Here is an 11,331-nt window from a genome sequence, read left to right as displayed (position 1 = left end):
TAAATGAACCAAAAATATGACTTATTTTATCTTTGTGAAAATATTGGACAGTGTGTTGTCAAGCTTAATTATGAGATGTGATGCAAGTGTAAGCCACTGTGACACTATTGTTTTTTTTTATAAATGTCTAATGATAATGTAAATGAGGGATTTTTAATCACTGCTATGTTGAAATTGTAACTAATATTGATACTGTTGTTGATATTATTCATTTTTGTTTGACTACTTTTGGTTTGTTCTGTGTCGTGTTTGTGTCTCCTCTCAATTGCTCTGTTTATTGCTGGGTCGGGTTTGGTTTTGGAATTGGATTGCATTGTTATGGTATTGCTGTGTATTGTTTTGTTGGATTGATTCATTTAAAAAAAAATAATAATAATAATAAAAATAAAAAAATTTTAAATTTAATTCAATGTAATTAAATAAATAAAAATCGATTTTTTAAAAATTAGAATCGATTCTGAATCGCACAACGTGAGAATCGCGATTCAAATTCGAATAGATTTTTTTCCCACACCCTAATATATATATATATATATATATATATATATATATATATATATATATATATATATATATATATATATATATATATATATATATATATATATATATATATATATATATATAACAAATTGCAAAGCCATAGGCTCACACAAGTTGTACAAGCAAAATTATTATTATTTTTTTATACATATAATCCTTTATTTATAAATTTCAACATTTACAAACAGTTGAAAATAATAATCAAAGGAAGTACAAAAAAAGTACAAAACAGTACAAATCAGCACCAGGGGGTTGTAAATTCAAAGTAACTAAAATAGAATGCAAAATATATATATATATATATATAACAAACAAAGTGCAACGCCATAGGCTCACTCAATCTCAGTAAATAACTTAAATTTGGAACACAGCATCATCGTTTTCACAGCTTTTTGGTTGTTAGAGGTAGAGAGTGTTTTAATGTAGAGTTCTAAATCTTTTTTAAAGACACAAAAAACAGGTCGGGTATTGAGAAACTTACATTTATGAATATAAAACTTAGCCAATAGTATAATGAGGTAGCAAAGGTAAAATTCCTTTTCAAATTTGTCTTCATACAGTGTAAATCCAAATAGCACATCTTTAAAACGAAAGTTGTACAAGCAAAATACAAACCTACTTCCGGGAGCATACGTCATCAAAATGTTGTACAAGCAAACTTTTTTTTTTTTATTTCTTTCATAAACCTTTATTTAAAATATGCAACATTTACATACAAGCATAGTTCAGTTCAGTTTCAGTTTGGAAATAATAAGAAACCAAAACAGCGCCAGGGGGTTGTAAACTCAATAAAGCAACTAAAGTAGAATGCAAAATATATATATATATATATATATATATAGCAAAGTGTAAAGCCATAGGCTCACACAAGTTCCGTAAATAATCCTTTTTTTCCCCCAAAGCGTTTTACAGTAAAGTTCTAATTCTTTTTTTAAAGGCACAAAAAACAGGTCGGGTATTGAGAAACTTACATTTATGAATATAAAACTTAGCCAATAGTATAATGAGGTTGCAAAGGTAAAATTCTTTAAAAAAATATATACTTTTTTAAATTAAAATTTTATAAATCTTTATTTATAAACTGCAACATTTACAAACAATCGAGAAATAATAATCAAAATAAGTACAAAAACAGTATAAATCAGCACCAGGGGGTTTTAAACTCAATAAAGTAACTAAAATAGATGGCAATATATATATATAACAAGGTGCAAAGCCATGCATAGGCTCACATAAGTTCAGTAAATCATTTAAATTTGGAACACAGCATCATCATTTTCACAGCTTTTTATTGTACAATCAAAATACAAACCTACTTCATCATCAAAATGTGCAACGTTTTCCTCATAAATTTAGATATTAACATCCAATTTATCTGTGACGAGATGGCGACTTGTCCAGGGTGTACCCCGCCTTCCCCCCGAATGCAGCTGAGATAGGCTCCAGCACCCCCCGCGACCCCGAAAGGGACAAGCGGTAGAAAATGGATGGATGGCATGTATGATTCGGCTGTTAATTCATAAAGTGATGTCGGACAAGCCATACCTATCATATACATCAGCTAAGCATGAACCTGCAACGGGTCTGTGATAAATGCAAATCTACATATGAAAAATCCATAAATGATTCTTATCTTATTGAACAAGATAATTTATCACTGCCAATCGCTGTCTGTTTTCTCCAACTTTATTTAATAGTGTGAAGGTGATTCATGCTTGGATGGGATGTCAACCCTCAACAACCTAATGCTATTGGAACAGTCTATTGTACCATGTTACTTTGGAATAATGCATCAAATGTCATCTGTTTTGATCTTTGCCACACTTTCCGGATAAAGGCACCAGCCATGGACTATGCCATTGTTCAGGTGGACCAGACATTAGTATATCTGGCTGACCTTCTGAGCCTTTGCCCACAAAGTCTTGTTGAAAATGACTTGCATGCTTCATATCTATGGCTTACAGATGATGTAAGTAGACATGGATGTCTGGGATGTATCATTACACCAAAGTTTTAAACAGTGAAAGCTTGACTTGTTCCTTTACAGGCAAAGAATCAGAGAATTCTACGACTGGTCAGCCCTCTGGAGAATGTAATTATGAGATTTATTGTAATTTGTTCTTGGTGTGGGGAGTGGACGCAGGAACAGTTTGCAACAACCCAAAAGTAATTGTTCTTTTTACAGGTGTTTAGTTTGCAAACATTCAGTTTCACGGCTTGGTGGAAGAACTGGTTATGTGGGGAACCAATCAGCCCCCGCCATTTGCATTGCATCCAGGTACAGTATGCAGGTGTTTTATCTGCATATTATTTTAGAAAAACACATTGCTACAACTACTAATAGTTTTGTTACAGAAAAAAACAAATTCCTTGTTCTTACAGCTGTATTTTTTATGTTTATTCAAGGCCATGAAGCAAGACTCAAAGGTCCCATTTCCACGAGTTGTTGGCCATCAAACGGCAGAGACTGGCAATCATTTTATTCTGTGGGTGAGTACTCATCGGTACTCACCCACAGAATGAAATACGTATTTTCCGGATAATAGGGCGCACCAGTCTATTTTTGATCTTTTTTCATATGAGGCGCACCGGATTTTAGGACGCATTAAAGGAGTCATATTTTTTCCTAAATTGAAAAAACTTCTTGTGGTCTACATAACATGTAATGGTGGTTCTTTGGTCAAAATGTTGCATAGATGATGTTTTACAGATCATCTTCAAGCCGCTTTCTGACAGTCGCAATTTTTCAGGATTTATGCAGATCCCAAATGCAGATCAGCAGGTACCAGAAGGTAAGAAAAGTTGCTTTTGCGTAATATTGCAAAACATAACACCAGATAATATGTCCTACCTTATACACACACCATAATAATGCTCGTATGTTGAAGCACATCAAGTGGTGCTTCATAGCTTACCAAAATCGTATTAAAACATTTTGATAGATTTTTGAGCGCAGTGTGTAATGTTCTATATTTTCAATGGAACATAAAATGGTGTTTGTCATATTGCCATTACATCTGTTTGACTGCTGGTCACACTTATCATTACACCATGCACCAAATAAAATAGCTTCGAGGTCGGCAAGGAAAACCAGAATTATTCCGTACAATAGGCGCACTGTCAAGTTTTGAGGAAAAAACATTTTAAGTGCGCCTTATAGTCCGGAAAATACTGTACTTAACACTGTTCGGAGACATTGCTATCTCTTTGTTCTTTAAAGAGACAAGTGTAAAGACTTGACAAAGGGCCACATGCGGGTTAAAGCCGGACATAAGTATGCTATGCCCTTAGCCCACTGAGCCACCATAAATGACCATAAAAAGGATTTAGTAATTTTTCTTTCCATGTAGTAGTCTGCACGATACTCATACTGGCACTTGTGTTGACAAGTATGTGTCAAGGCAAGAAATCAGAGTGTACAATTCGCTTGCAAAAGTACACCTCCATTTCTACAGATATGGACATTCCAAGGTAGGTAAACATCCATCCATCCATTTTCTAACGCTCGTCCCTTATGTTTTTTTAAATAAACTGCTGCATTATATTAAAAAAACAATGTGGCTGTTATTTTTAGCCTTGCCTTCCAAAGCATATGGTGGTTGAAGGGATGGCCCATTTTATATCCTAACTATTGGTGACAGAGGGACAGCACTAACTGCGCACAGTCGAGTACAGGTTCATAAAAAGGAAAAGCTGATTTTTCCTTGTAAATACCACTAAATATATCAAATTATTTAGGTTGGTATACTTAGGTTATTGCTCAGATGAAGTTCCATGATTGGTTGTCTTATACTTCACTCACTTCAGGCAGCTAAGCTTGATATTAAAGCGAGAGAAATAACTGAACATTTACATCAAGTCCAGTTGGGGCATCTCAGTACATTTCACACAACCTACTTGACTGTGGATACTGTCACTATGGTGATGTAAAAATCATCAGACACAAATTGACTGATAAGAGGCAGTCTATAACAAATAAGTTGGAAATAAATCAAATATTTTTGGAGGGAAAGAAATTAAAAATGAGTGATGCATGGCAGAAGAAATTTCTTTCACGTGTTGCCAACATGATGAAAAAAGAGGGAGGCTGCATTACAACTATACTATAACAACTACTCCAAGGACCACTTGGTAACTGTTCAAGACAACAGGCAGATTTCATGGACCACACAGACCACACCTAACCTGACTCTCCAGACCCTTGTAGTTCGCTGAGCTCCACACAAGGGTCTGGGGCTCGAAGGCATTGCAAACTCCTTCCATATAGCAAAAAATAATGAACCAATCAAGATCGCCGGGCGGGATTTCATAGATGTAGCATAGCGCCGAAGCGACTGTTTGATTCCAACAATGGCGGCACGCAGCGCTGGCTGCGTCGTGTGTTAACATTGATTCAGCTATTGCAAATGTTTTGTCGAATCTATCGAATATTAATTCTTTAAAAGATGAACAGAGAACTGTTTTGAAGGCATTTATTGGTGGCAAGGATGTTTTGGCTCTTCTTCCGACCTGGTTTGGATTTCCCAACGTCGCTCTCATCAGCGTCACGGGTTGATTTTGATGGGAGTAGTTGAAGTAGCACGTCATTCACGATAACGTACAAGTAGTTTATCCAATCACATACAATTATTTTTTTTACATGGCCCCGCCTTCTGAAATACATCTCCTATTGAGAACCCCCAGATCAATGTGTGGAGCTCAGCAAACTACAAGGATCTGACGAGAGTCAGCTTAGACCAGACCAGCATCAGGACCAATTTTAATAGCGCCCCCCTACTGGTAAGGACCACTGGTCTCTGCCAGACAGCAACTGTATGGATTCGATCGGCAATTTCAAAATTTTAACACATAATCACAGTAATTGTGGTGTGGAGTAGAGGCAATATAATATGATCTGACATTTATCTATCTAATAAAGCTGCAAAAATGTCCAGAAGTGAAAGGAAATAGTAGGCACATTCGAGTCAATAGGGACCACAGCTGCGACCAGTCTCACTAGCGCTCCTGAAGAGGACTACTCGGACGAGAGGAGAAAGGTCTAAGAATAACCAAACAGTCACAGGGAAAGGGGGGAGAAGACCCTTTGCCAAGTGGAGGCCCGTCAAGTTGCCTCTGCATGGTTTGTCCTGCAACGCTGGGCAGTGAATGAGTTCCCCAGTGACCCTCCCCTATGGTTACCTGCATAGACAAAAAGGATAAGAATTAGCAGAAGAGCTGAACACAAAATTGGTGGCTAACGTCATGTAATGTCCTGGATCAGATTAAAGGTTGGAACAAAGATTTTTCATTGCGTTATCAATGAGCTGGGTTTGTCATCATCTCCAGAAAGACAATACTTGTGAGCAAAAGTGAGAGGATTTCAGAACATACCGAACAGGTCTGTTGTGGACTTGCGCTAAACGCCATAGCATGCCGACAAGCGCTCCTTCAACAAAGGAGGAAACTGTTCAGAGAATTGCTGCCAGTTCTCTTGGCCGACCTGGTCCTTGAAGCCATGCAGGATCTACGACGAGAGAGGCATTCTGTCAATGTGGTATAAATGGTGACAACACAAATGTTCTGCCAATGAGACTTTTTGTGGCCACTTGTCTCAGAACCAAATAGCATCTACACAGTTATGTCAGGTTTCGAATGTCTTAATAGTGATCATCACAGTACGGCGAGCCAGATTTAGAATTGACATGAAATAAGGATTTTAGGTACCACCCACCTTATAAAAACATGTCTCAGGTATTCTTTTGGGCTGACCCAGGATGCCACAGTGGGCAGAGTTCCCCAGTGACCCTCCCCTATGGTTACCTGCATAGCAGACAAAAAGGATAAGAATTAGCAGAAGAGCTGAACACGAATTTGGTGGCTAACATCATGTAATGTTCTGGATCAGATTAAAGGTTGGAACAAAGATTTTTCATTGCGTTATCAATGAGCTGGGTTTGTCATCGTCTCCAGAAAGACAAAACTTGTGAGCAAAAGTGAGAGGATTTCAGAACATACCGAACAGGTCTGTTGTGGATTAATGCTGAACGCCATAGCATGCAGACAAGCGCTCCTTCAACAAAGGAGGGAACTGTTCAGAGAATTGCTGCCAGTTCTCTTGGCCGACCTGGTCCTTGAAGCCATGCAGGATCTACGATGAAAGGCATTCTGTCAATGTGGTCTAGTTGGTGACAACACAAATGTTCTGCCAATGAGACTTTTTGTGGCCACTTGTCTCAGAACCAAATAGCATCTACACAGTTATGTCAGGTTTCGAATGTCTTAATAGTGATCATCACAGTACATCGAGCCAGAATTAGAATTGACATGAAATAAGGATTTTAGGTACCACCCACCTTATAAAAACATGTCTCAGGTATTCTTTCGGGCTAACCCAGGATGCCACAGTGGGCAGAGTTCCCCAGTGACCCTCCCCTATGGTTACCTGCATGGCAGACAAAAAGGATAAGAATTAGCAGAAGAGCTGAACACGAAATTGGTTGCTAACGTCATGTAATGTTCTGGATCAGATTAAAGGTTGGAACAAAGATTTTTCATTGCGTTATCAATGAGCTGGGTTTGTCATCATCTCCAGAAAGACAAAACTTGTGAGCAAAAGTGAGAGGATTTCAGAATATACCGAACAGGTCTGTTGTGGATTAACGCTGAACGACATAGCATGCCGACAAGCGCTCCTTCAATAAAGGAGGGAACTGTTCAGAGAATTGCTGCCAGTTCTCTTGGCCGACCTGGTCCTTGAAGCCATGCAGGATCTACGATGAGAGAGGCATTCTGTCAATGTGGTCTAGTTGGTGACAACACATGTTCTGCCAATGAGACTTTTTGTGGCCACTTGTCTCAGAACCAAATAGCATCTACACAGTTATGTCAGGTTTCGAATGTCTTAGTAGTGATCATCACAGTACATCGAGCCAGATTTAGAATTGACATGAAATAAGGATTTTAGGTACCACTCACCTTATAAAAACATGTCTCAGGTATTCTTTTGGGCTGACCCAGGATGCCACAGTGGGCAGAGTTCCCCAGTGACCCTCCCCTATGGTTACCTGCATGGCAGACAAAAAGGATAAGAATTAGCAGAAGAGCTGAACACAAAATTGGTGGCTAACATCATGTAATGTTCTGGATCAGATTAAAGGTTGGAACAAAGATTTTTCATTGCGTTATCAATGAGCTGGGTTTGTCATCATCTCCAGAAAGACAATACTTGTGAGCAAAAGTGAGAGGATTTCAGAACATACCGAACAGGTCTGTTGTGGACTTGCGCTAAACGCCATAGCATGTCGACAAGCGCTCCTTCAACAAAGGAGGGAACTGTTCAGAGAATTGCTGCCAGTTCTCTTGGCCAACCTGGTCCTTGAAGCCATGCAGGATCTACGATGAAAGGCATTCTGTCAATGTGGTCTAAATGGTGATAACACAAATGTTCTGCCAATGAAATTTCTTGTGGCCATACCTCTAGCATTTGTCTCAGAACCAAATAGCATCTACACAGTTATGTCAGGTTTCGAATGTCTTAATAGTGATCATCACAGTACATCGAGCCAGATTTAGAATTGACATGAAATAAGGATTTTAGGTACCACCCACCTTATAAAAACATGTCTCAGGTATTCTTTCGGGCTAACCCAGGATGCCACAGTGGGCAGAGTTCCCCAGTGACCCTCCCCTATGGTTACCTGCATGGCAGACAAAAAGGATAAGAATTAGCAGAAGAGCTGAACACGAAATTGGTGGCTAATGTCATGTAATGTTCTGGATCAGATTAAAGGTTGGGAAAAAGATTTTTCATTGCGTTATCAATGAGCTGGGTTTGTCATCATCTCCAGAAAGACAAAACTTGTGAGCAAAAGTGAGAGGATTTCAGAACATACCGAACAGGTCTGTTGTGGACTTGCGCTAAACGCCATAGCATGCCGACAAGCGCTCCTTCAATAAAGGAGGGAACTGTTCAGAGAATTGCTGCCAGTTCTCTTGGCCGACGTGGTCCTTGAAGCCATGCAGGATCTACGATGAGAGAGGCATTCTGTCAATGTGGTCTAGTTGGTGACAACACAAATGTTCTGCCAATGAGACTTTTTGTAGCCACTTGTCTCAGAACCAAATAGCATCTACACAGTTATGTCAGGTTTCGAATGTCTTAGTAGTGATCATCATAGTACGGCGAGCCAGATTTAGAATTGACATGAAATAAGGATTTTAGGTACCACCCACCTTATAAAACATGTCTCTCAGGTCATCTTTAGGGCTGACCCAGGATGCCACAGTGGGTAGAGTTCCCCAGTGACCCTCCCCTATGGTTACCTGCATGGCAGACAAAAAGGATAAGAATTAGCAGAAGAGCTGAACACAAAATTGGTGGCTAATGTCATGTAATGTTCTGGATCAGATTAAAGGTTGGAACAAAGATTTTTCATTGCGTTATCAATGAGCTGGGTTTGTCATCATCTCCAGAAAGACAAAACTTGTGAGCAAAAGTGAGAGGATTTCAGAACATACCGAACAAGTCTGTTGTGGATTAACGCTGAACGACATAGCATGCCGACAAGCGCTCCTTCCACAAAAGGCGGGAACTGTTCAGAGAACTGCTGCTAGTTCTCTTAGCCAACCTGGTCCTTGAAGCCATGCAGGATCTACAATGAGAGAGGCATTCTGTCAATGTGGTCTAAATGGTGACAACACAAATGTTCTGCCAATGAGACTTTTTGTGGCCACTTGTCTCAGAACCAAATAGCATCTACACAGTTATGTCAGGTTTCGAATGTCTTAGTAGTGATCATCATAGTACGGCGAGCCAGATTTAGAATTGACATGAAATAAGGATTTTAGGTACCACCCACCTTATAAAAACATGTCTCAGGTATTCTTTTGGGCTAACCCAGGATGCCACAGTGGGCAGAGTTCCCCAGTGACCCTCCCCTATGGTAACCTGCATAGCAGAGAAAAAGGATAAGAATTAGCAGAAGAGCTGAACACAAAATTGGTGGCCAACGTCATGTAATGTTCTGGATCAGATTAAAGGTTGGAACAAAGATTTTTCATTGCGTTATCAATGAGCTGGGTTTGTCATCATCTCCAGAAAGACAATACTTGTGAGCAAAAGTGAGAGGATTTCAGAACATACCGAACAAGTCTGTTGTGGACTTGCGCTGAACGACATAGCATGCCGACAAGCGCTCCTTCAACAAAGGAGGGAACTGTTCAGAGAATTGCTGCCAGTTCTCTTGGCCGACCTGGTCCTTGAAGCCATGCAGGATCTACAATGAGAGGCATTCTGTCAATGTGGTCTAAATGGTGACAACAAATGTTCTGCCAATGAGATTTCTTGTGGCCTAGCTCTAGCATTTGTCTCAGAACCAAATAGCATCTACACAGTTATGTCAGGTTTCGAATGTCTTAATAGTGATCATCACAGTACATCGAGCCAGATTTAGATTTGACATGAAATAAGGATTTTAGGTACCACTCACCTTATAAAAACATGTCTCAGGTATTATTTCAGGCTGACCCAGGATGCCACAGTGGGCAGAGTTCCCCAGTGACCCTCCCCTATGGTTACCTGCATGGCAGACAAAAAGGATAAGAATTAGCGGAAGAGCTGAACACAAAATTGGTGGCTAACGTCATGTAATGTTCTGGATCAGATTAAAGGTTGGAACAAAGATTTTTCATTGCGTTATCAATGAGCTGGGTTTGTCATCATCTCCAGAAAGACAATACTTGTGAGCAAAAGTGAGAGGATTTCAGAACATACCGAACAGGTCTGTTGTGGACTTGCGCTGAACGCCATAGCATGCCGACAAGCGCTCCTTCAACAAAGGAGGGAACTGTTCAGAGAACTGCTGCCAGTTCTCTTGGCCGACCTGGTCCTTGAAGCCATGCAGGATCTACGATGAGAGGCATTCTGTCAATGTGGTCTAGTTGGTGACAACACAAATGTTCTGCCAATGAGACTTTTTGTGGCCTAGCTCAAGCACTTGTCCAGAACCAAATAGCAATAGAAATAAGGATTTTAGGTACCACCCACCTTATAAAAACATGTCTCAGGTATTCTTTCGGGCTGACCCAGGATGCCACAGTGGGCAGAGTTCCCCAGTGACCCTCCCCTATGGTTACCTGCATGGCAGACAAAAAGGATAAGAATTAGCAGAAGAGCTGAACACAAAATTGGTGGCTAACGTCATGTGATGTTCAGGATCAGATTAAAGGTTGGAACAAAGATTTTTCATTGCGTTATCAATGAGTTGGGTTTGTCATCATCTCCAGAAAGACAATACTTGTGAGCAAAAGTGAGAGGATTTCAGAACATACCGAACAGGTCTGTTGTGGACTTGCGCTTAACGCCATAGCATGCCGACAAGCGCTCCTTCAACAGAACACAAATGTTCTGCCAATGAGACTTTTTGTGGCCTAGCTCAAGCACTTGTCCAGAACCAAATCGCATCCACACGGTTATGTCAGGTTTCGGATGTCTTAGTAGTGATCATCACATTATAGCAAGCCAGATTTAAAATTGGCATAAAATAAAATTTTAGGCACCACCCACCTTATAAAACATGTCTCTCAAGTCATCTTTAGGGCTGACCCAGCATCACGAAAGAAAATGAAGTCCTGCACAAAAAAGCCCTTTGTTATTTATCATAACTTTAAAAGGGGAACTGCACTTTATTTTTGGAATTTTGTCCATCGCCCACAACCGTTATAAGAGACAGGACAAAATGCTTTTTTTTTTTGCATTCTGGTTTGTAATAATCTGTTATAGTAAACTACCAATGCACCTAATGGGAGCAA

General features: G+C 39.6%; 2 long non-coding RNA genes across 2 annotated transcripts; both read right to left on the bottom strand.

Moving 5' to 3' along the window:
* Window positions 1–1,547: 1,547 nt before the first annotated feature.
* LOC133642821 (uncharacterized) lies at window positions 1,548–7,359 on the bottom strand. The gene is made up of 5 exons (XR_009824610.1): window positions 6,876–7,359; window positions 6,538–6,670; window positions 6,254–6,342; window positions 5,914–6,046; window positions 1,548–5,721 (listed from the first exon to the last, which is right to left on the bottom strand). It is a non-coding gene; the product is annotated as an uncharacterized LOC133642821 (long non-coding RNA).
* Window positions 7,360–9,227: 1,868 nt separating this feature from the next.
* On the bottom strand, window positions 9,228–10,409 carry LOC133642654 (uncharacterized). Its single transcript, XR_009824562.1, has 4 exons — window positions 10,295–10,409; window positions 10,011–10,099; window positions 9,665–9,797; window positions 9,228–9,469 (listed from the first exon to the last, which is right to left on the bottom strand). It is a non-coding gene; the product is annotated as an uncharacterized LOC133642654 (long non-coding RNA).
* Between the last annotated feature and the right edge of the window lie 922 nt (window positions 10,410–11,331).

This window comes from Entelurus aequoreus, linkage group LG25 (genome assembly GCF_033978785.1).
Source record: "Entelurus aequoreus isolate RoL-2023_Sb linkage group LG25, RoL_Eaeq_v1.1, whole genome shotgun sequence".
NCBI lineage: Eukaryota > Metazoa > Chordata > Actinopteri > Syngnathiformes > Syngnathidae > Entelurus > Entelurus aequoreus.
This window is presented reverse-complemented; position numbering and strand designations above follow the sequence as displayed.